Source organism: Cricetulus griseus, chromosome 3, assembly GCF_003668045.3.
Source record: "Cricetulus griseus strain 17A/GY chromosome 3, alternate assembly CriGri-PICRH-1.0, whole genome shotgun sequence".
In the NCBI taxonomy this organism is placed as follows: Eukaryota; Metazoa; Chordata; class Mammalia; order Rodentia; family Cricetidae; genus Cricetulus; species Cricetulus griseus.
The window spans coordinates 265,475,538-265,501,752 of record NC_048596.1 but is presented as its reverse complement, the minus strand read 5'-3'; the positions used below and the strand labels follow the sequence as shown (position 1 = coordinate 265,501,752).

Below are 26,215 nucleotides of genomic sequence, written 5' to 3'. Positions count from 1 at the left end.
GACATCAGTGCAGTGCTGTCGTTCCTACTTAAAGCCTAGAAGATCTTGCAGTATGGATAAAAGAACACCCCCCTCCCAAAGCAGGTTCCATGACCCCTCTGAAAATCTGTATTTATTGTCCCAACAGTGACTAATGCATCTGAGGTGGGTCATTTGCCAAAGATGTGATTATGAAAAGCTGTTTCCTTGGCAGCCCACTGTTCGTTTTGAGCAACATGTGGCCTTTGGAGCCAGTGAGGCAGGAGTTGGCATGCGTGCAATGATGTCACAGGTACACAGGCAGGCAGATTGTCACGGCCTCAACACTTGGGTCTTGAAAAATTCAAGGTGGCCATGTGAGAACTCAGGGCATTCGGAAATGAAAAGTTATAATAAAACAGGACATGGAAGCCAGATTGGGGGATGCTGCCTGCCTGAAATGTGGTCCAGTATCTGAAGGGAGGACCTGAAGCTTGGATGGCTTCCCACACACACATGGTATACCAGCTCACATCAATCTGTAGTTCCAGTATCGGGGTATCTGGTGCCCTCTTCTGGCTTCTGCAGGCACCAGGCACACAGATAGTACACATACATATACACAGGCAAAACACTCAGGACACAATATCAGTAAGTCTTTAAAGGAAAAGAAAGAATCAGCGTGGTCTTGATGGCTCCTGAGAACAACCTTGAATTTTCCTGAAAGATCAGAGTCAAGGGACAGGATTATTTAATCCTTTTTGTTTAAAAATTATAGTGTGTGTGGTGTGTGTGTGTGTGTGTGTGTGTGACTTCAGATTGTGTTAATTAGGGCCACCAAGCTGCATATTCACCTGTCTTGTTTCCATATTCACAGGTTCAGGCCTCTTACACTGAATTTCTCTACTGCCAACCTTTCTACTCAAGCAAAATCTTCAAGAAACGATCTGCTGGGAAGAGAGTGTCTGCCCGTGGCTTTGCACTGTGATGAAGGCGAATGGTACAGGTGAGAAAGGCTGAAGCTGGGAGCCAAAGTCATTGCCATTTAGTATTGAAATCCCAAGACACTAGTGAGTGTATATCAGTAACTCTCCAAGAAGGTGGTGCAGAAACACACAAGTGCACACAAACACAGGCGCGCGCGCGCACACACACACACACACACACACACACACACACACAAGTATACACATAGGAACAATACATATCTACACATTAGCCTTCTACTTATTTTTCTGCAGGCTTTTAATGAAAGGGAACTGTTGCTTCTCCGCACATATGTAAAAGTGTGGTGTGCATGCTTGTGTGTAGGCATGCTCACATGGAAGTGCAGTGCACATGTTTGAGTGTATGTAGAACTCAGAGCTTAATGGTGGAAGTGCCCCTCAATCACCCTCCACCTCCTGTATTGAGGCAAGGTCTCTCAGCTGAACACAGAGATAATGTGACTTGTGTAGCTAGCCAGCTTTCTCGGGAAACTCTGTCTCTCCCTTCAGTTGGAATTACAAGTGGGTTACCATGCCCACCTGGCTTTAATGTGGATTCAGGTGTCTGAACTCTGTTTTTTTATTCTTGCACAAAAAGTGCTTTATCCACTGAGCCATATGTTCTGTGGAGTCCCTTTAGTCTTTCTTTTTTTTTGTAGAAAAAATATAATGTTTGCATATTTTGAGGTGACTGATAAGATGTGACAAGCCAATGATAAGTAAGAGATAACTCTTACAGTGATATTCAGCTGTAGCGACAACTGTCAGACAGTAGTAGAGTACAGAATAGTATATAATGTCCTCTAATATTTGTTTCTCTTGACAGTCAACATCATTTAATGGCAATGTCCTTTTTCTTTTACAATGTAACTTTCCCTGATTATGTAATTTTCTGGCAAGCATGGAAATTTCATTACTTGATCCTCTTCAGCTGGTGTTGAATTGTTTACATTTTTTTTAACTTTCATGCTATCAGAAAGTTCTTTTAGCTGTAGTAAACCCCATTATTAATGGCTTCTTCTGGATAATTGCCTATCAGTGAACCGCTGAATAAAAGAGTTTTCAGATTTGAAGTTTTAATACATTTCTAAATTACTTTCCCAACAAACAGTAGTAGGTTCTACTTCCAGAAAGAGACAGAGAAGTGGATCTCTGTTCTCAAAATCCTGGATGCTGAGAGTTCTGGGAGCAGAAAGGGTGCCTTGCCAATTGACAGTGAGACATGACCTGTGTGTGTGTGTGTGTGTGTGTGTGTGTGGTGTGAAGGGACGTGTGTGCATGCAGACATGTGTGCATGCAGAGGAGGGGATTCGCTTGCAGATCACACTGCTTGCTAAAACTCGCCTTCCGTAGACAGAAGCACACTGAAAACTTGCCAGATTTGGACATTTGAGAGATAATACTAAAGAGCCCTGGGGAACTGTGAGGTCTTTCTTTCCAGCCAAGTATTTTCAGACAATTGTGAAATCACAGAGTAGCCAGCATTTTTCAGAAAAAAAAAAAAGTGAAGCTTTTCTCTGCTTAAAAAGAATATGGAGATAGTTCATAAAGAGCCTTCAGGTGAAGCAGTCTGGAGAGGGACTTCTGAGTATTAGAGGCACACATGTGTCTGTGACTATCTAGCATGCGTGTGTATGCTGTGCCCAGCAGCAGGAAGTTGCTTATCTTATATGACATAGAGGTTACTGATCCCTAGGACCACTGCTGGGGCCCCGGCGACAGCCCTGCTCTTTCTCAGGGATGCCATTCTAAATTTGCCTTTGTGAGATGTAGATACAAATAGTGCCCATTGCGAGAGGAGATGCTCATGTGACTGTGGCCAGTCTGTTTTCATTAACCCTTGTGTTGAGGGAACATGTATTGATACTAGAAAATGATTGGCTATGGGTCGGGTAGTGTGGTGCACACCTACGCTCCCAGCACCCAGAAGCAAAAGGATCAGGAATTTAGGTCTGGTGTATCACATGAGACCTTATCTCAAGAAAACAGAAACAAAAACAACATCCCCTCCAGAAAATGGGGGCTGTAGAGGTTGGCTCAGCAAATAAGAGTGCTTGTTCCACCATCATGGGGACCAGAGTTCAGATCCCAACATTTGCATCACAGGCAAGGCATTCTGGAAAATGTCTATAGCATCAGCTCTAAAGAGGAGTTGAGACAGGATTCCAGCCTAGTCGAGTAGATACAAACCCCAGGTTCTGGGAAAGGCCCTGCCGGAAAGGGATGGATGGAGAGTGGTAGAGGACACCCGACACCCTCTGCTGGCATCTGTGGGTACATGTGCACATTTATCCACATACACGTATGTACGGACACAGACACACATGCAAACAAGTAAGTCCTTTAATAGAGAAACCGATTGTGATAGGGGATACAAGTGGACAGGCATAGTACCATGGTGCTAAGCAGAGTGGAACTCCGCCTTACACGGAGAGACGCCACTGAATATCTCCAAGGAAAAGACCCATTTTCTACGGGATTTTAAATTACCACTCTACTTACTGGCTAGGGCACCCAAGCATCAGTCCTGCCAGGTTTCCTTGGGCCAGGCCTGTGTGATGGATTCTCATTCCTACCCAGGCTGCCTCACCATGGTACAGAAAGTGTCTCAGGCCAGGAAGGTATCAGGTCTTTTGTGAGCCACACAGCCAGAGTCCCTAAACGTCTAGAGCCAAGTGTGAAGTGATCCACTCAGCTCTCGTCCTTCTCCTATCAATCAACAAGCTTCAGTTAATGAACAGAAGCAATGAAAAGGTAGGGGAAGAACGTTATCTTCCTTAGTTCTTGGCAGCATGTACTCCAGCCTACAAAAGGAAAGGCTAGATGAGCTGGAGCGGCGGCTCAAGAGCTAAGAGCGCTGACTGCCCTTCATAGGACCTGGATTCAATTCCCAGCACCCACGTGGTGTCTCACAGAAGTAATTAACTCCAATCCCAGGAGATCTGGCACCCTCTTCTGGCCTCCTCAGGCACTGCGCATACTTGGTGCACAGACATATACATAGAGTCAAAACACCTATATACATAAAATAAAAATATATAAAATATAAAGAAAAAAGAAAGGACAGTTGGGTTCTGAGTCACTCCACCGTTTGGCCACATATTGAGATTGAAAAGTGGGAGGAAAGAGGGCCCAAAGTGATTTTTCATCAAATGAGACAAACACAGAGCCACTTGGATGGCTTCAGCCACTGCCTTTCACTGGGTCTTCTGCAGCTGGTTTGTGTGTGTTGGCATTGTATTCACCAGGGCTTTGATTTCCAGTCTCATTCAGGCAGCTTCCTACTTAGCAGAAGGGAAAATCTGAATTCCTAATTAAGGCATTTTTTTTTTTCTGAAGATTGCCTCTTAAATGTCATGAGTGAATCTTTCACAGGTAATGGTGAGATTGCATAAGAAAACAAAAGCGGGTATTTTAGGCAAGTATGTATATTGGCTAAAAGGAATTAAATTCATGAGAGAGAGACAAAATAAATGTGTGTTGACAAATATACACTATACAAAGAGTTTGCTGTATTCTGCCAGACTCGGATGAGGCACCTCATGCGTGTAGGTAGGAAGGCTGCATGTAGCCAATGCGAGCATGGAGACGCTGCCACTATGCCGAAGGCATGGTGTCTGGATAGCACTCAGTTTCCTCGATGTCATGATCAGTAAAGACTCAAACAGGGAGGAAGAAAGGAGCTGTTAGCTGTGACTCCCAGGCTGCTCTGCAGAAATGTAGGCATCGTAGTTCTCTGGAGTTTACCAGAATAAATGCCAGCAGGTTGTTGAAAAGGGGAAATCTAGAATGAGAAAGCAGAGAAATTGAAGAAAGACCTGTGGGTGAGAAAAACATGAAGCAGAGAGAACCAAAGAATAAATGGGGACTGGAGATGGAGTGCCTTTGGCTACAGCTCCAATCTGGAAAATGATGAAGACAGGGACAGGAGTGTACTGGGAGACTTCCCTCCAGTGGACCCAAGTCTTGGTCCATTTGGACTTAAGTTTTGTGCATGGCGATAGATATGGATCTAACTGCAGTCTTCTACATGCCAGCATCCAGTTATGCCAGCACCATTTGTTGAAGATGCTTTTTTTTTTCATTGTATAATTTTAGCTTCTTTGTCAAAAATCAGGTGTTCATAGGTGTGTGGGTCCATATCAGGGTTTTCAATTCGATTCCAGTGGTCTACCTGTCTATTTTTATGCCAATACCAAGCTGCTTTCAGGACTATAACTCTATAATAGAGCTTGAAGTCAGGGATGGTGATGCCTCCAGAAGTTCCTGTATTGTACAGGGTTGTTTTGGCTATCCTGGGATTTTGCTTTTCCATGTAAAGCTGAGTATTGTTCTTTCAAGGTCTGTGAAGAATTGTGCTGGGATTTTGATGGGGATTGCATTTAATCTGTAGATTGCTTTTTTTACTATGCCATTTTTACTATGTTGATCCTACCTATCCAAGAGCATGGTATTTTCTGGTATCCTCTTTAATTTCTTTCTTTAAAGATTCAAAGTTCTTGTTATACCTGTATTTCACTTGTTTGGTTAGATATTTTATGTTGTTTGTGGCAATTGTAAATGGTGTTGTTTCTCTGATTTCTTTCTCAGCCATTTATCATCTGTATATAGTAGGGCTACTTTTTAAAAAAAAATTAATCTTGTATCCTACCACTTTGCTGAAGGTGTTTATCAGCTGTAAGAGTTTCCTGGTAGAATTTTTTCCGTCACTTGTAAAGTATCATGTCATCTGCAAATAGTGAAAGTTTGACTTCTTCTTTTTTTTTTTTTTTTCCAATTTGTAGCCCCTTGATCTCCTTTTGTTGTCTTATTGCTCTAGCTAGAACTGCAGTGGATCTTCTGATTCCTGTAAGTGTATGCATGCTAAAAACATAGAAGTTGTTTTGGTGTATGCTAATACCCTGTTACTTCCTCATCCTTGCAGGAGATGATTAAAGGTACAAATCCGAAAATGCAAATGCTTCTGAAGCTAATGAATACTACATTTTTTCTATATATGCACACAGATGATAAAAGTTATCTTATAAATCATGCATAATAATACTGAAAATATACGTTATGATAGTATGTTGTAATGAACATCGGCGCTTTGGGGCCATGATTAAGTAAGATAGGATTCTACAACATAAGCAACTGCAAAACCATGGCAGTGCATCTGAAAACTAAGATGGCTGCTGAGTTACTATTGGGAGGGTAGCAAATACCATGTGTACACACAACACAAAGGGATGCTTCATGTCTCAAAGAGGAAAGAGTGAGACATGAGATTTCAGGATGCTTTTCAGATGTTGTCAATTGTATGTTTCCAGAATTTTCTTTTAGTAGTTTCAAATCAGTGCTGACCTGGGTGACTAAAACCATGGAAAACAAATCTGTAAGTAGGAGACTGCTTTAATTTTGTTCTTTAATAATTGAGGTGATTGTTTTACCAGGATGCATATATCTTATTATTTTATAAGCTATAGCTCTCTCTGTGTGTATGACTAATTAACTAAGTTTCTAGATCAAAACAAGTTGTCATATATTGGTAATTTTAGTAATCAATGTCCTCCTTCTCAAGTTTAGTTTATGGGCTTGGGGTTCTTCTCCCCAACTTCCCTATATCCCTAGATGCTTTGGAGTCTTTTCCATAATTACATCCACCTAAGGATCCCTCCCTTTGGTCTTTAATGGGCATTTAATAAATGCTTCATTTTTGGTTTAAAATTTATGATCATTGACAGGTACTTACTTCTTCACTATCATTCATCCTCAGCCTCTGGTCTCTAACAAAGTGCAAGCATCAAGCATAAAGTGTGAACTTCCAGGTTTGCTCTCTCTTTGAAAAGGCCAGGCTAGCTGTCCATTCCACGTGTGCATGGGTGTATACACACACACACACACACACACACATACACACACACACACACACACATACACACACACACACACGAGAGAGAGAGAGAGAGAGAGAGAGAGAGAGAGATAATGCATTCTGGGACACAGGCCCATTTTCCATTCTGATTTATAATGTACATTTCCTTGGCAAAGGAGACCATTTTCTATTTATTAAATATTTAAAATAGAGACCTCCCTCAATGTTGTCTTTCATCATAAACATGTTCTGCTCCTTTTGACTCCATCCCCTTCAATCTGGAGGTAGCATCCATAATTCATACCTTGTTGGGGAGAAAGCAGCATTTTGAGACACTTAATGATGCTTTTCATGGCAAGAGGCAAAGCATGTAGGGTCAGAGACTCGAGGGTACACTGTGTTTTTTATGTCTACACAGCTTTTTAAGGCTGTTTTGGAGCATTTAGAGTTTCTAAAATGATCCCCCAGCTTTCTGTATGAAACATTTTATTCTTTATAAGTTTTATAAATAATGCAGCTTGAGATGTTAGTGTGGAGACGTTCACAAGGTTGCGATAGCACGGAGGAAACACAGAGGAGTATTTGGGTACCTGGTGGAGGAAACGCATTAAGAAAGATTTGATTCCAAAGCTCATTATTGTGCATCTCCACACAGTAACCCTAATGCTCTAGAGATTTCACCCCAGTCCACCTGTGATGCTGTTGATGTTGAGAAATGGCCTCTTCCAAGTGGAAATAAACACTGGAAGTAGAGGCATAAGCAACACGACACTGTTTTCTGATCCTTTTTGAGTTAGTGTCTCCTCTTTTTCTTAGAGGTCATCAAGTGAAACGAAACATTTAAGTATAGTTTCTAAGTTACAGAAACAGGAAGGTTCTAGCTTTTGATGTGCTGGTAGAGTCGGAAGGGACTCTGCAGATCATTTAAGCCCTTGTCTGAACTTGGGTCCTTTTGAACTGGTATCATTTACCCCTTAAATGGTCTGTAGTGTTCATATACAGAAACTTTATAAGATTCCAAAATAATGTAAAAAGCATCTTGGGGCCCTGTGTGGTGGCATGTCAGCATTTGGGAGGATGGGGCAAGGGGATGATTAAGAATTTGAGGTGAGCCAGGACTACATAGTTTACCTGGACAATCCTGGGCTAGACTGTGAGACTCTGTCTCAATTAAAAACAAAACCAAAGTAAAGTGAAATTTTTTTAAAAAAAAATGGGTACGTGTGTGCACAAATATTGTTTGGAACTGGCAAGAAGCATGTCTGTAGCATGCAATGTGTCATTTTCTTGGGTTCAGTGAGAAGTATTGATATTTATTTAGGTTTTTTAATAAATAGTTTGTTGAAACCTGGGATGTGGTTGTTTTGTGAATTGGCAGTCATATTCTGTCCCTTTATTTTCTCAGAAATATCCTTTATTTTTGTCATCCCTGTCCCTTCTCTTCACAATTGGGGAAAACAGGCCACTGCACACTTGGCAGTCCTTACATGGTCAGTCTTAGCTAGCCTGACACATGACTAACTCTCCTTAAACACTGGTTGCTGTGCCCTTTGTCCTTTTACTTCACACTTCTTTTTCCTGGTGGCAATTGGGTTGAGTATCCAAAACAAGTCAGCATGACTGACTGAAGCCCACTTGTCCTTGCTGGTATCTTAGGCTTTAGAATCTGAGGCTAAATTTGGCCTCCCTGGCAGAGATGTGTTCTTCCCCTGTGTGTCTGCAGAGGAACCCACGTTCAATGGAATGCCCTTGGACTTGAGAACCCGGAGAGCTTTTTAAAGGGTGCTCGGTGATGCTGCACCCCTGAGCTCCCATCTGGAACATGAGTGGGTTGCTCTCTGAGGCTTCTTCCACTTCTAAGAAACGTCACCTTCAATGTTTGGTGCTTTATGACTTTGAAGTCGCTGTAGAAAGTGGCTATGAAAAGCCACAGGCTCTGTCTCTCCAATCCTGGTACATTTTAGTGGTTTTGTTGGTTTGTGTCCTCCTTTGTGCTCAGGTGGAGCTAATGACCTTCCTGCTCCTCCAGAGATGATGGTAAAACAACATCAAAGGACAGGAAGCGGAAGTCCGTTCAGGCATGGAGGCAAGCCCCTTCCAGATGCTTAACTCCTTCGATAGAGCAGAGGGACCGTCACTTTGCTTGGCGCTGAGATGAAGCCATCTCTGGAGTGAAATTTGGCAGCTGTGTCATAGTCAAACTGCAGGGCTGATATGACAGTTTGGGGAAAAGGAGTGAGACAGAAATAGCAGATTTCAAAATAATCCAATTAAAACAGCAGGCAGAGCACAGTTGGGCAACAAGAAGGCAAGAGGATTGGCCCCAGAGCCTGACTCTACATTGTTGATGTAGTGCAGACTTGAGCGCCACCCCCACGCCTCCCCCGCCCACACATGCCAAGCCAGGTTATGGCTAGAAAAACAGCCCAGAGAGCCCTAACACGGCCTAAGCAGGGGGCTCATCCGATTGAGCCACTATCTCGGGCTCTCTTTCTCTTTTCCCAGTGGTCTAATTATCAGGTTGTGTTGATGCACACAGAGATCTATTTATTTTTTAAAGTGTGTGTGTACATGCACATATACATATGTGAGGCATATATACATATGTGTTTCTGAGTGTGAGCACATGCAAGCATGTTACTGAATGTGGACGGAGGTCAGAGGACAAGTCTGCACATTCCTCACCTTCCATCTTTTTGGAGACAGGATGTCTTGCTTTTTTGACACCAGGGAAGACAGTCCTGGTCCTTGAGCTTCCATGGATCCTGTTTCTGCCTCCCATTTCACCACAGGAGGGCTGGGATTACAGATGGGCACCACCTGAGGTTTTCTGTGGGTTCTGGGGCTCTGAACTCAGACTCTCACACTTGTGAGACAAGTCACCTCTCCAGTCCTAGATATGTGGTTTTAGAGCCCCTCCGCACATTGCCCTGTGCGGGAGAATGTCATAGTTACACATCCAGAGATCACAATGCACTAAGCTAAAGGGAGAATGTGGGGCCGGCTCGGCAGGGACAAAAACCCTTTTCTGAATCCAAGGATCTTGATGATAACAGTGACAGGGAAAGAAGATCCCAGAAAATACCCTGTGACTGGGGTGCTGCTCAGTAGTTGCTATACTTAACCCCTGTGCAGTCCTCAGCTCCCCAGCCCCGAATGAAAAATGCCAAGTGTAAGGCTGCGGGCAGGTACCTGTCTTATGTGAAGAATCGGAACCTGTGGGGGTTCCCGTAATGGATGCTCTGGTTGGGATAAGTGCCAGCACAGGAGACACTGTGGTCTAAAGAGGAGAGTACTGAGTGTTGAGCAGGGGTGGGGTGGGGGAGGGAGGAAGGGAAAGGTGGAAAGGGAGTGAGAAATGATCAGACCTTCAGAGGCAGGACCTACATTTTCTCAAAGGGAGATTGCAGCCAAGTTTGCAAATGCTAGATCATCCTGGTTGTGTTAGTTAACCAGAAAAGAGAACATTAGAAATTTGGGGACAAGAAGGTCCATTTCATCTAGAAGCACATCTTTAGGTGATGAGCAAAGTTCACTAAAATGACGAGTAGAGTCCTATAAAAATGGAAGCAAAATTAATTCAAGAGGAAGTGGAAGAAAATGCATGTATTAGGAAATAAATAAAATTTGGCATCAGAAATCCGGGTTTCGAATTTCAGATATAGGGCCGGGGGCTGAACTCTGTCGGGGAATGTTTGCCTTGCATGCATTAGGCCCTCAGGTTTAATCCCTAGCATTGCCAAAATAACCATAATAATAATAATTTTAGTTCTTTAATTTCTTTGCCCTGTGACCTTAGGGTGGTCAATTACAATCTGAGAAGGTTTTTTGTTTGTTAGTTCATTTCTCCCATTGACCTTAAAATAGATTTAATTATCATATTTATCTCAGGGATGTGGAGATGATTAAACAACATAATGTGTTCAGATTTGTTTTGTGAATTGAAGAGGCCTGTGTTTATACTAGTTCTAAAAAAAAAAAAACTGCCATAATTGTATGATATGGAATAAGGCTTACGGATAGTATCCACATACAGGAGTACCATAGAGAACCATCCACACGGAAGAATAAAACCCATCATGTAAAAAAAAATCATAAAATATGCACAAATAGCTTCCTTTCTACTCCCTATTTTTCTGGCTCAGAAACTGTGTTTATAGACTTGTTCTGAAGCACTTTGGCAAGCTGGTCATCCACCCTCCGCTGAGCTTTAGGTGACATGACTTGATAGTGAATACTGCCTGGGAGCCACGAACAGACTGAAGAGAAAGAAGGGAGTGTCCTTCATTCAATAACTCTAACTTAGGAAGATAAGGGCAGAGGAAGGGCTAAGACCTGGAGCGTCTCCAGTAAGGTCTAAGCCCTACAGGAAGGCAGAGAGTAAAGCTTGGAGCAACTCCTCCAAGTGTGGGCTGGATCTTCATATTCTCGGTTATGCCTCAGCCTGTCTGTTGTCTGTCTGCCTGTTTTGTTAGCCTCTGCCTCCTAATCACAGCCCCCACCAGGTGTCTACTTGCATCTCGCTTTTCCTGAGCTCTTCATCTTAATCTCCTGGAAATTTCAAGGAAAGGAAGTCAACTGGATTAGAATGCTGCTTGTGCATATTTGCATGCATGGGCGGGAGGAACAAACTCTATTTATAAATGGTGCTAATATGGAGATGGAGCCGTGTGCACAGGAGCGTATTCGAGGATGCGGTCGTGAATATGTGTGTATGTGTGTGAGCACCTACAGACATGTTGTGTCCTCACTAATGTGGAAGAGACATGCTGACATTAATTAGGAGGTGTGATAGGAACAGTGACAGCGAAACACTTTTGGCATTGCCTCTGATTGTAAGGATGATGTAACACTGTGCAGGAGAGGGAGCTTGCTTCTGCATTCTTGGGAACAGCAGTAGGAGTTAAACACGTTCAAATGTCCGGATGTGGATCCTCCAGTCTGCAGGAAGGCTCTGAGTTTCTGATGTGTCCCTGCTTGCTTGGGATTCAGAGTGTTCTGGGTAAAGAATGTTGCAGGGTGTAATTTGTGGCAGAAAATGTGCCCTGTTGTTTGTTTATTATTCCCAGGGATGTTTGTAGGGCTGAGCTATCACCCTCAGAAGAGAACAGCTGTGTTTGGAAATTACAGTAGAAATAGTACAGGAAAATTGAATTAGGGAAAGACACCAGGAGAATCCATCTCTGATAGATGGTACTTCTTACCTGGTGTCCATTATTCCCTGTGAAGGAATAAAAATGAGGAAATTGAGTTTGAAAAAAAATGAATTAAGACAAATGAATACTCATTTTTTTCCTTAGCTGTTTCCATTTTTTTTAGTACTACGTAAAGAATCTGTGCTTATCACATTAAATCCTTCTAAAGTGTGTCCTCACCTTTGATGTTAGTGCTTAATTCTTTACATGCTCCTGCATAGCATTCATCTGTAGATATCTGCTTAATCTGTCTCTAAGTGTTTTTGCATGCTTGCTTATTTTGTAGCGTGAGCAATAGAATAAAGAGAACAAGAGACGATTCGGTCTTAAGAAAGTCTTTCCCATGCACCTGCCATTTTCTCCAGGGAGACTTGGCTGTGTTCCATTTGGACCATCACTATTCATTCCAAATGCTTTTAGCAGATAAGTGAATGCATACATGTGAGTATCTGCTAACTGGGCTCTAATCCATGCAAGGAAAGGAATTATTTGTGGTTGTGATGCTTAACAGTGGGGGGCAAGGGTTGAAACAGGATTTGTTAAAAGAATAAATTAATGGATGAGTTCACCATTGTCATAGACACAAGGGATGATATAGAAAGACACATAACATGGGCCACCTCTGCTCTAAAATGACCAATAACCTAGCTGGAGCTCAAAGCAACCTGTTATGAAATACATGCTAGATTACAGCACGGAGAAAAGAATAAATGTCTGTAAACCCATGCTGCTACAAAATCTTTTAAACGAATTTAAAAGTGGGGAAAATAGGGCAACTGTTCCTTACAAAAGAATACCAGTTTCTAAAAGTGGAATGAAGGAGCTGGAAAAGCATCACTCAGAATCTGTCATCATTGTAATTCCCATAGGAAAATTCTAGTGAGGGATGAATTAGATGAGTGCACGTGGATTTGATGGGTGAGAAGCACACTGGAAGAGTTTCCAGTCATCTCTCCTCCAAACACAGAATCAGTACAATGAGAAATGCTTCACTTCCCTGTGGAGTATCCTGACTCTCTCTCTCTCTCTCTCTCTCTCTCTCTCTCTCTCTCTCTCTCTCTCTCTCACACACACACACACACACACACACACACACACACACACACAAAACTCTTGTCATGAATGATAGAGAAGGACCTTTGTACACCCTCCATGTTATCCTCCTAGTAATTGAAAACTAGGCAAGGCTGCCAATGTGGCTCAGTTGGTAAAGTGTTTACCTTGCATAAGGAAGCCCTGGATTAAGTTCCATTCTCAGCACTGTATAGGAGCAGGAGAATCAGTAATTCAAGGTTATTCATGGCTACATAGAAAGTTCAAGACCGATTTGGGATATATGTGACCCATTGGGGGATGGGGAGATATAGACAGAGCCAAATGGAAGGAAAATAACTGGCAACTCATGTTTCAAATACCAGCATCTTTAAAAATAATGAGGAAGGGCTGGAGATATGACTCAGAGGTTAAGGTCAGAGAGCCCTGGCTTCTCCTCCAGAAGAGCCCAGTTTAATCCCAGCATCAACATGGTAGCTCACAAGCTGGTTCCAGGGGCCACAACGCCCTCTTCTTGGGCTTGGTGGTACTGTACACATGTAATGCACATACATGCAGGCAAAACACTCACAATGTTTTTAAAGGAAGAATTGAAGAACTGCTCCCAGTAAGTGGAAGACAAAGGCTTATGATAATGTAATGCCACCTAGGGAACCCCTGGGTGGCTCTTAATGAGAGGAAGCCTTCTTGTGGGAGAGCTGATAAAATCCCAGTGACTTCTACAGTTTAGTTAGTGTAGTGTTGACTAAAGACAACGTTCCAGTTTTGATCCCTTTTCTGTGTTGTTGATGTTAACGTGCAGGTAGTGGGAAAAGGGGCTCCACCAACTTTGCATCTTACAATTGCCTAGGAAATAATGAGAGAGCAGTCTGTAACTACAGACAACAGAGAACCGGAGGGGGTGGGAACAACTTCAGGTGTAGCTGATGAGAAGAATGAGAAAAAGTAGGAAATGGAAGTGACAGAAGTGACCTGGACCAGTTTCCTGTGAGAAACAAAATCCTTTGCTCACCTTGAAGCGAGGTGTAGATTTTGTGTTTAGCCTGCATTGGATAGAGATTGTGAGTGATTGTGTTTTGCTGAAGTTCCACGGCTCTGTGAAGGCAGAAAAGGGTGGCAAGATGGCTCAGTGGTTAAGAGAACTTGTTCTTGTAGAGGACCTGGATTCAATTCCCAGAACTCATATGATGGTTCACAACCATCCATAACTCCAGATTCAGGGAATCCAATGCCCTCTTCTGAGCTCTCTGGGCAACATTCATACATGTAGACAAAATGCTCACATATAACATAAAAGTGAATAAGTCTAATGTTTTTTAAATGACCTGGTAGAAGAGCTAGACATGAAGGGACAGGTGATGGCACTGTTCTGGAACCTTATTTAGGGAAGTGATGTGGTGAGGTGGTACTGACTCGTGTCTTTGCTTTATAATGTGGTTACTTCCCAATAAACCAATGGTAATAAGGAAACACTTTTGAGTCATTTAATCCACCGTAACTCTGGAGCATCTTAGGTTATTAACATGACAACTGTGGCGTATGGATTGTTACTACAGACTATGAACTGTTTCCTCTAGGGAATACAGGGCATAGTAGGAGCTGCAGCTACTACTCTGTATTTGGGTGGAATCAGGGTAGAGTTGGAATGTGTGTCTTAGTTAGGGTTTCTATTTCTGTGAAGAGACACCATGAACACAGCAATTCTTATAAAGGAAAACATTTAATTGTGGTGGCTTGGTTACAGTTCAGAGGTTTTGTCCAGTATCGCCGTGGAGGGAAGCAAGGCTACCTACAGGCAGACATGGTGCTAGAGAAGGAACAGACAATTCTTACATCTTGACTCACAGGCAACAGGAAGAGGTCTGAGATACTGGGTGTGACTTGAGCATATATGAGACCTCAAAGCTCACCTCTATAGTGGGAAATTACCAATACGGAGTCAGGTAGAAATATAAGGGTATTTAATAGGGAAAAGCCTTACTTACAGAGCGACCTAGCCAGCCGGCGTGGCAGCAGTCTGTACAGCAAGTACCAAAGTGAAACCGAAAGAGCAAACGCAGTCACACTACATCACTCTGACCACGCCCTCACAAGTGTGGTCAGGCACACCTGTAGCCAGCCCCTAAGTAGGCGTGGCTACAGCTTCCCCTACACATCTCCACAATGACATGCTTCCTCCAACAAGGCCACACCCACTGCAATAAAGTCACATCTCCCAACAGTGCCACTCCCTTTGGGGGACATTTTCTTTCAAACCACCACAGTGAGTTAGCAGTTAAAAGGAGGTCATGAAGGCCTGTTCATTTGGAAAGGGAACCAAGGAAGGAAGAAGAGGCAACATACTGCAAAACATTTGAAAGAAGTAGACACACAGAACTTTATGACTGGTGGATTTGAAGGAAGAAGAGAGAGGTATCAAAGATGATTCCAGGGTCTTGAAAATTGTGTTCACGATTAGGCTAATTTGCTCAGCATATCAGTGAGTGTCAATACTGATGAGCAATGTAAGTGATGATGGACAATTAAAAGGAGTATATGTTCAGTGTCTGTGTCCAATAAAAAATGGATTAGAAAGCTCATGGTTTAGGCTATATGGGCAGTGAGGTGGACCTACAGGATCCCTGCCTCCCAAATAAAAGGCAAGGGAGGAGGGTTACTGTTTTCTACTCAACAGCCACGAACCATATTAGACTGTCTTTCACATTGACACTCTCCCCTCAACCCCCAATAGAGATGTCAAGCCTACTCTTGGCCTCTCCACACACATATAAAGCAGATACAGAAACTGTGCAATCACCTTTCTACTTGAAAAACTCTCACTTGTATCCTAGCACACAAATATCAGTCTCAGGGCCCACATACCAACTATGAAAGTTAAAACGCCATGACCATATCTTTTGAAATAGAAGAAATAAAACATGTGTGAGCATGCATGGACTTAAGTTTGAAGCTCCTACTCTTTAGGTACTGTGGCGACTCTTCAGCTTGCTTTATATAATGTCTCTAGAAGTAAACTCCTAAGTAATGGTGTTCATGGTGGGGTCAGCTGTGTCACTTTCTGATCACTTGCCCATGTCCCTCATTCTGTGTTATTAAGGAAGGTTTCCTGAAGCTTTGACCCCCCCTGTTTTTGTCAGTCATAATATATGTTTCCACTGCTAGCTCAAGGATGACAATATTATTGTTATTTTTAATCTCTGTGACAAGCTAGAAGCAGCTGCAACAGAAGTTATTAAGCACAATTAGAGTTGGTTTGGAGGACAAACGACTGGGTACTGTGGATGGCATCAGGTCATGAGTAGCACCAGGGGGGTGTGCTCACATTGATCAACACCTTGATTCTGGGTTGTAGGGACTGAGTTTGCATTTTGAAGGTCTTGGAATGTCACCGAGATGCCCCTTCTCTGCTCTGTTCCCAAAATCACACTGTGTCTTGATAACTGAATTCTTTTTGCCTTGCTTGATTTTGGTTAGTCATTGTGCTAAATAAACATTTTATTGACAATAGAACACAGAACAGAACATTAGCCTCTTCTATAGTTAACACTAACTGGAAATTGCTTGAAAGTCTTACAAATATGAAATTCAGGAGGGGGAACTGGAGAGAGAGATGGCTCAGCTGTTAAAAATACACACTTGTGTTCAGGTTTCTAGCACTCATATCAGACAGCCTAAACTCCAGCTCCAGGGCATCTAGCACCCTCTTCTGGCTTCCTTGGGCACCTACACTCACATGCACATATCCCCACACAACCACACACACATACCCACGATTTAAAAAACAGAAAATTTTAGTGAAATTGTGCACATCTTTAATCCCAGCACTCAGGAGGCAAAGGCACTAGGAACTCTGTGAGTCTGGGCCAGCCTGGTCTACAAAGAGAGTTCTGGGGCAGCCAAAGTTACACAGAGAAACTCTCTTGAAAAATAACAACAAACAAAAAAAGAAATTGTGAAGTTTCTCCCATGCAAGCACTAGCCTGATCTGACCTTGCTTAGATGTCTAGGTAGGGTTCACTCAGGGTGCCATGATCATACATGGAGCTAGAGACACCCTGATACTGTCTAGGATTTGAACATTGAATACAACCTTCCAACATGCAAACTTCAGCATCAAACACCCTTTTAATGATGAGAAGTTTCCGTGAGCTGCAAATTGACTGTGGTGTATTTAAAACATGGCCATTGTGCGATACAATATGAACTGATGTTTTTGTGACCAACGTAAAAAGGATTTGTATCTTTTGTGGAGTGGACATTGACAATTGCAAAACAAGCCTGTGAAGTGGCCTCTAGGCTTCCCGTGGAAGCAGATACGTGGAAACAGGCAGAATAAAGACTCCTTTATGTGCTTTTAAACTGAAGTATTGAGTTCAGTATTTTTTCATAGGGAACATATTTTCAAACTGTAACGGCAGTCAGTGGTTCCCTGTAAAATTTCTATAGAAAAGACTTTGTCTGCGGGTTCTTTCCACAGTTCCCTGAAGGCTATCAGTTTTCCCTTTGTCTCAGAGAGCCTTAGAAACAGTGCATTCATCACCCTGGATATCTTGTTTACTTTGGGGTTATGTTGGGAGAGGAGGCTGAATTGGAAAAGACACATGCTAAAAATTCAGAAGAGCAGTTTGTTGTTACTGCCGTAGACCTTGCTAGTGAGGCTGGAGAAGCCTCACCTTGTAAGCTCCAGCTAGCTTGTAAGGAACAGGAAGCCTCTGAGCCCATCCTTTGACAAAGAGGTGGCACCTAGCCACCCAACAGGGGCATTTTCTTAAGGGGAATCTATCCTCTTGGATTTTCCTAGAGATTAACAATGAAATAAGGGAAGAGAACACCAGGAAACTACCAGGGGAGGAGCAAGAAAGTACAGAAGCTGCCTTTGAATTACACTAAATCCATTTAAAATTGTATTTCAATTCCTAGTTTTCACTGTGCTCTGACAGTGCAGTGCTGATATAAGCAGGGTATTTGTGTACCAAGGCCCGGGGACAGTTTCCATGCTCCCTTCTTCCCTCTCTTCTTTCCTTCTTGGGTCTCTGTCCTTCTTGTGAAAGTAAACAGACCCAGGGGTGGTGGTGCATGCCTTCAATCACAGAGGCAGAATGGCTACAAGTTTGAAGCCAGCCTGGTTGGTATAGAGTTTCATGCCAGTGAAGGATAGAAATTGGCCATATGGATGTGGCTAGTCTCAGGACACTGGGAAATGTCAGCTTTATATCAAAGAACCTGACCCAACATCCTTCACACCCACTGGGCAGTTATTTTTAGAGCATCACAACTCTATTCAGGGTACACCAGGAGCCCACTCAGTCCATATTGCCAGGATTCTTCATCCTTCAAGCCATCTATATCTGAACTTCCCTTCCTCAGTGTTACCTATGAGGAGGGAAGGGCAAGTAGTCATGGTGGCTCCACATACAGAGGTAAGAAGCTTTCCAAATGCTGCCACTGGTGGATGCCCTGCCATGATAACCCTAGCCTTGATGGGAAACCCTGTCTGTTATCTAAGCCTCCTATTGGTCAGGCACCTCCCTGTTCCTCATCCTCTTCTCCTTTTCCTCTGTTTCTTCCTCCTCTTCTCCCTCATTCCTCTCCCTCCTCATTCTCTTCTTCCTCCTGTTAAGAGCTGGGTACTTTTCTTAGTCACCTTCACTGCATTCCAATGGAATTCCTTCCATTATCCTAGTTCTAATCATCTGTCATAGTCATCCTTTGCATCCCGTTCTTTAAGACTGGATTCACCTCCAGTCTGCTCTCTCAAGCATGTATCAGCCACCAAAACTGCAGTAAGTCTTCACTGATGTGAACTCTTGACTAGCCTTTATAATTGCCAGGCAACTGAACACAGGAAGTGGACCGGGAGGAGAGAGGTTAAAGGTTCACCATAATAGATTGTTGTTATGCTTTTATTTTATGTGGCTGGGAGGAAGCATTTAGATCGTGTCAAAGCAGAGAGAGACTCGTGGAAATCCAACAAAAGGCTTCTTGCTCGAGCTCCCTGATCAGCAAAAGAGCAGTGTGCACAGGACCAGTGTACACAGGACAGGAGCAGTGGTGCACAGGACCAGAGTGCACAGGAGCAGCGTGCACACATGAGCAGTGTGCACAGGAGAGAGCAGCATGTGCCAGAGCAGTGTGCACAGGACAGGAGTGACATGCACAGGAAGTGTGTACACAGGACCAGCGTGCACAGGACCAGCATGCATAGGACCAGCGTGCACGGGACCAGCATGTACAAGACCAGCACGCACAGAACCAGCGTGCACAGGAGCAGCATGCACAGAATAGGAGTGACATGCACAGGAAGCATGTGCACAGGACCAGCATGCACGGGAGTGGTGTGCTTGAGAGTTATTGGTTCAGGAGAACACCTGCATAAGCACTAACTATGTCTTGATCATTTCCTTGATAAAAGTAAGCTCTAGTTACAGCATAGTTTGCCTGCAAAATGTATTTGGAGCTCTAAGTAACTGATTTACAAATGAACTTGCTGTACACGACTCATTCATAAATCTAGGCCAGTCTGTCCCGGGCATGTTATTCAGAGATAGCATTTATCTGTGCTTTATCAATATGGGCTTGTCAACCTGACTTATGTGTACTTTTCTCTGCCCTCGTTTTTGATGATAGCCTTGCCTTTAAAATTTAATAGTCTCTTTCTGTTTGGAGAAACATTCACTTTTGGAGGGCCTTCAAATGCTCTCATGAACTGGAATGGTGATTTCATTTTATCTTGCAATTTATCTTTAGTGGGACTTACAGCTAAGAGCAGCTTTTATACACAGGCAAAGGAGAAACTGTAGGAAAATGGCATTCTACTGAAGAAAAGGGAAGAAAAAAGGGGCATTTTTTCCCAGTATTGCTGGATATCTTGCAAGGCAATTGATTACTGTGTTGGCTTGTAGAAGGTTGAACAACTCTGAGGTTTAAATTTTTTATGTGTGTGTATGTGAGTGCATGTGTGTGTCCTAAGTGTAGAAGGGGAACAATCCAACCCATCAAACAAAATAGCTAATTAACATGAAAGTTCTGAGCATTTTATAGTTTGCTGGCACAGAGACATAAGTTGTGGATCATTTCCTTTGGTTTTTACATATCTCATGAGTCTGTTGCAGCCAACTTTCAGATTACACACCTTGTTTACTTCCTATCAGTGTGCCTGTATAATCTGTGCAGAGAAGTACTCTTGCCTGCATCGGGCTATAAACTAGAACAGTGCTAAGCCTCAGTTCTGGAGATGTTCCCCTTAGGAAACTTCCTCTCCATGTACAAATCAAAATTTCCCATTGTTAGCAGAGCAGCTGACAGAGTGTGATCACAAATGTTGCTGATGTGGTTCTGGGAAAAAGGTAGAAATAGAATGCCGGGGATGATGTAAGCTTGTCAGGGAGCAAGGCTGTCAGAGACGGGCGTCCATATTGCAAAGGGTACTTTGTTTCCTCCCTCCTCCTGTAACCCTGCAGTAGCAAGAAACATTTTTTAGGCCTGTTATTCTGACTCGCACTGGCAGATTCAGACTATAAAGCCACTGTAGTTAAAGTCTAGTGAATAGCAGTTGTATTTAACGGCCTTTTCCTTCTGTGTTTAAAACAATACTGCAAGCCTGGGCAAGAGGCATCTAATTTGATGTGTTTTGTTGTATCTTTTGATGGTTCATTGTTACTGTCAGAACTGTGAGAATAATTTCAGTGTCAATAGCGTTCCTCCATCCCACCCCCACCCCCCCGTCAGTGATCATCCTCTTGGCACTGTCTTCATAGATTCCAAGTCACCTTTGTGCTCAATGTGCATTAATTGGCAAGTACCTCTGCAGAGGGTTTTGCAGAAATTGAATTGCAAAGGTGTGGCTTAATACAAAGAAGCGTACATATACATGAACGTGAACTGAGTGACTTTAAGAGCTGAAGAACATCACTGTGTAAAAGAGAGATAGTATATGAGATACTCTCATGTTATCCTGAGCATTGAGTGCTAAAACATATATGACAGCCTACATATTCTCCTAACTACACGATGGTTTTAGAGCTGCTAAAAGAATCCTCAGTGTATTGGTGTGATTAAAAATTGTAAAATGCCAACACAATTCATTAATGAAGGGGGAACTCTGGGGGCATGGGGAGATGGCTTAGTGGGTACAAATGTTTGCTGCATAAGCTTGAGGAGCTGAGTTCAAATCCCAAGCACCCAGTAGAAAGCAGGAAGCCATCATGGTTATTGTAACCCCAGGCTGACGGCTGGGCTAAGACAGGAAGATTGCTGGAGCTTGCTGGCTAACAGCTCAGCTCCAAGTTAGTGGACATGTCTCAAGGGGAAAAGATGACCGATCAGGATACCCATGTCCTGCTCGTGTCTTCATGCTCATGTCTGGCACATATAACTGCATGTATGTACATATTCAATACACATACATCATTGAAAAGAAAAAATGGCACCACTTCAAAATCCTATGAATTGATTTTTGTTTCTTGTCAAACACAAACAAAACAGGGCATTGTATTTTGTATTTAGATACAAAAGCCCATGAAATATTGAGAATAATGTATAAATCATTAAGCTACATTGATTAATATTTCATAACAAATTCAAGTTTACAAGTTTCCAGGCCATTTTTTTCTTCAAAGTTTTCAAATTTATTTTATGTGTATGGGTTTTTTACATGAATTTATGTTTGTGTACCATATGCATCCCTGATGCTACAGAGCCCAAAAGAGGGAGTCGGATCCCCTAGGATTAGAGTTACAGACACTTGTGAGGCACTCTGTGGTGCTGGAAATCAAAACCAGATCCTCTTTAAGAATAGCTATTACTATTAACTGAGAGAGCTGAGCCAACTCTCTAGCCCCAAGGCCTTTATCATCACCATCATCATCATCACCATCATCATCATCATCATCATCATCACCATCATCATCAATCGTCACATCACTGTCTTAACATCCAGAGATATGTAAAATCCTTGATTTTCTTGTCTTGGAAACTCCCATTTCTCTTTCAGGAGCCCCCCTTCCTAGAATACCAGGACTGTAGTGGTGTTCTGGTTCACTGGCAGATGACACCCATCAAATTGAGTGGACACCTCTTGATGGAAATTGGGCCCAGTGGGTTCCTTTATGGCCTCCGAATGTGCTTTGCCTCTGCTGGAGTTTCTGCTTTATCGCTGACACTCTGCTGACCACCAGCATAAACTGTTGTAAAACATGTTGCTTTATCGTCAGTTTGGGGGTCTCCAGTGCGGGGCACTTTATGAAGCGGCTTTAACGTTCTAAGAACCATCAGGAGCCCTGCGTAGTAAAATGCTTTACCAGGAAATTCTTTGAGGAATGTCTTCAGATTTAATTTCCGGAAGCTTCCAGCAATAGCAAAGACATGTCTTTTATTGTCCTTTGTATTTCTTGTGGTCAAAAGCCACCAGTTCATGTAGGAATTATTAATCTGGTGATGCTTGTGATTAGTTTTTCAAATGAATGAACCGGTAGGCTTTTTTTTTTAAGTCAGCATTCCCATAAAGACATGGCTGGTTTAATGAGGAAGTTCCATTTCCTGGAACTCAATTAATAATAGGATGTTAGAGGCACTTTGTATGCAATTATTGGCATGTTTCTCAGATTAAGTCAAACACCTGGTGGAGTGTAAGGAATGTCTTTTCAGTATTCTCCTTGTAAATTATTCCTAAAGATGACAACACTGCTGGTTAGGTTACATTTTGCCTCCAGGAATCCTGTCCTCTTGGTATGGCCAAGTGAGAAACCAGTGTTTCAGAAACAACCCTCAGATTGGCTAGGATATCTCATCCATTTTAGGCTATTGCATACCATTGTCTATCAGAGGCTGATTTAACTGCCAGGCTGGTGTTGGGAAAGAGAATGTAACCCTGAGGTTGGTAGGAGCAAAAGAAAGAAGACAAACTCACTAGCATCTACCTGAGAATGTCTGCAATTTGAGATGAGCCATGGTTTTTGATGCTCACGAGCACTGGAATCCAACACTGTACATCTCCTCTCCCAGTGAAGAGGAGTGTTCTCCCTTCAGTAGAAGGGATGGAAATGGGAATAGGTGGCATCAGTCAGGTTCATAAAAAATAAAAGAATGTGCAATGGAGTGCAACTCTTGATGTCAAGTTTAGAACCTTTTGTCACCCCTAAAGGGAAATACTATCCCCATTTGCTGACCCCTCTCGTTTTCACCCAGTCTACCACTTTCAGCTCCTGGCAATCATGAATCTGCTTTTGCTATATATACATTTGCTTATTGCAATCATTTCACACAAATAGAATCCTGTGCTCTGTGGACTCCCGAGACTGCTTTCTTTATGCTTAGCATAATGTTCCCAAGGTGAATCTGCTTGCAGTGTGTGACATTCCTTAGTTGCAACCAAATACTAGGTGTTGGGCATTTAGGTTGTCTCTACTTCTCAACTCTTTGGTGGGAGCATTCATGGATTAGTTTCTTGAATTTAATTTTATATTTATTATTTCTTTTATGAAAATGTGTGTTTGTGTGTGTGTGTGTGTGTGTATGAGTGTTTGCATGCGTGTGTGTGTGTGTGTGTGTGTGTGTGTGTGTGTGTATGAGTGTTTGCATGTGTGTGTGTGTGTGTGTGTGTGTGTGTGTGTGTGTGTGTGTGTGCCCACTTCCCTCAGAGGCCAAAAGAGGACACTGTGTCTCCTGTAACAAGTGGTATAGATGATTATAGGCCTCTATGTGAGTACTCTGCAAAGCCATAACTGCTCTTAGCTGCTGAGCCATCTCTCCAGTCCCCATGGACTAATTTCTAATCTAGACGTGTTTTTGTTTCTCTGTGTGGCCTACTTTCAAGCAGTTATAAATTAAGATAGTAAATGCTCCCCCCTCCGTCTTTTACACATTTATTTGCTTCACAGCTGCTGCTTTTTGCCTTTCCCATGTCCCCCAAAACAATTTCCTGGGGTGTAGAAGAGTAATAGCACCCCCTAACTTTTGCTAAGCACCAGATGCTCTGCTAAGCATCGAGCAGCTATGTTAAAATCCTCAGCCGGCCCACACTCCTCTGATGAGGCTGAGGTCTAGAAAGGCTATGGAAAGCCACTTTATGAGAGAGGTGGAGTAGCTGGACTCGGACCCGAGGCTCCAGCTCGCTGCTGCTTCTCAAGGAATCACATGATCACATGATCACAGGCCATGTACCTGTTCATCTCTCAGTGATCCTCTTCTCTCTATTAAAATGATCTATCTGCATTTGATGAAAAATGAGGAAGGGGCTTCAGAACAGGTGTGTCCTGCCCTCAGACTCGGAGCAGGCACACGCTCCTCTCCTTTTCCCCTCTGTCTGAGAAAGGGAGATCACCTGGCTGGGATAGGGTTTATCCCACCCTTCTCTTTATCCTACCATTCCTCAGTCTCCACATCACCAGCGCTCACTTCACTCTCCTTGATAGAAAGTATGGACACCGCCACACACAGGACCTTTGTGTCAACAGCCCTTAGAACTTTCACAGTCTTAGAGTCATAAACCCTAACTCCTCTTGTCAGTTACTGCTTTTTTTCTCAATATGGATTAGCGTTTTGTTTGTACAGATATTTGCATCAGAATGTGGTAATTTGATGTGTATACCGTGTGCACGGTGTCTACAGGATCAAATGAAGGTGGTTAATATTGTCATCTCCTGAAACATATTAAGTTTTACTTAGTTTTCTTGATGTGTGTGGATGTGTGAATCTGTGTGGTGTGTGCATGTAGTCCCTCCGGAGGCTGGAAGACGACGACAGATCCCCTGAAACTGAAGTTGCAGGCAGTTATGAACTACCTGAAGTGGGTACTTGGAATCAAACCCAGGTCCCCTGCATGAGCAGCAAGTAATTATAAGTACTGAGCACCCCCCACACAGAACATTTTGTAAAATGTCTCATAAAGATGTAAAGCCTGGAAGATTGGATGTAACTCAGTTGGTAGAGCGCTCAGAAAGCAGAGCCCCGCTTCAGCCCCTTATGTCATATAAACCAGGCATGCTGCCACAAGCATGGAGCTCCACTCTTGGAAGGTGGAGGCAGGTTCAAGGTCATCCTCAGTTATATATCAAGTTTAAGGCCAGCATGAACTACATATGACCATACCTCAAAAACAAAACAAAGAGACATAGTAACTGTAGTTATGGGGTATATAGCATTTCAATGCATTATGTAAACAGTGCTGGCCAAATGAGGATGAGTATAGAGCTGTCATATTTTTTGTTTGTTTTTGTTTTTTTTTTGTATTTGGAGCCTTTGAATTCCTATCTTGCAATAACTCATAAAATAAAGCAGACTTTCCCCCTCTCTTCTATGGAACTCATGTGTCACTCTCCTGGAGCTGTCATGCCCCTGCTTCTTACTCTTTCTGTCTGGCCCTCTTGGGCACACTGTCTTCCTGCTGGCCCAGATCTCAAGGGAGTCAAGTGTCTCTGTTCTTTTCTAGTAATTCAGAATCATGCAACCCTTTATGTCACCAACTCTGCAGCTGCCCAACAGTCTTATCTTTTCTTCTCCAGTAAAAGTCAGTCACATCTGCTGATGGTTCAAGTCCAGGACCAGTCTTTTCAAGACTTATTCTCACCCCCACTGTCTATAGAGGGACATAATTCCTCCTGTTTCTTTACAGTGCCCAGGAATTCTGATGAAAAAAAAAACAAAAAAAACCCTTCATCTCTCTTCTCTTCTCAGTGCTGTGTCTGTTGCTTTCATTACCACAGTCTTGGATGTCCATTTGTCCACTCCCTGTTCTCTGGTCTCAGAGAAGAAAGAGCATCTTCCTTCCACCTGCCACCGACCCATTGTCCCAGTGTTCCTGTCTGGACACTGTCTTCTCTGCACCTGTGCCATCTCTATTATGTTTCTCTCCTCCTCTTAGCTTTTCATTATCTTTCTGTTAGCCTCAGTTTCTCTTCAAGCTCTTAGTACACCCATTGGCCTCCTCCTAACATACAAAGGACACCTTCCTTTAAACTCCTTATCCCAAAACCATGTCCATTTCTCTATTCTTTCCTTAACCTCCAGTTTTTCTGAAACCACGCTCTCTTTCCCATTGGCCCACACTGAGGTCCAGGTCACCAAATCCTCCAGGTCTTCTTAAACATTTTCCAAGTGTGACCACCTTTGCTTGGGAGAGTGGCTATGAATATATAGGTATATAAAAGATGTATACAAATCAAACCCTTACT

The 26,215-nt window shown here is 42.9% G+C and overlaps 1 protein-coding gene across 13 annotated transcripts in view; it reads left to right on the top strand.

Moving 5' to 3' along the window:
* Positions 1-26,215, top strand: part of Atxn1 (ataxin 1) — a 406,728-nt gene that overhangs the window by 166,735 nt on the left and 213,778 nt on the right. For all 13 annotated transcript variants that reach the window (XR_004769403.1, XR_004769404.1, XR_004769405.1 and 10 more), the window contains one exon: positions 836-964. The gene's annotated coding sequence lies outside the window, so the exon portion shown is untranslated. The remainder of the gene's footprint in view (positions 1-835; positions 965-26,215) is intronic.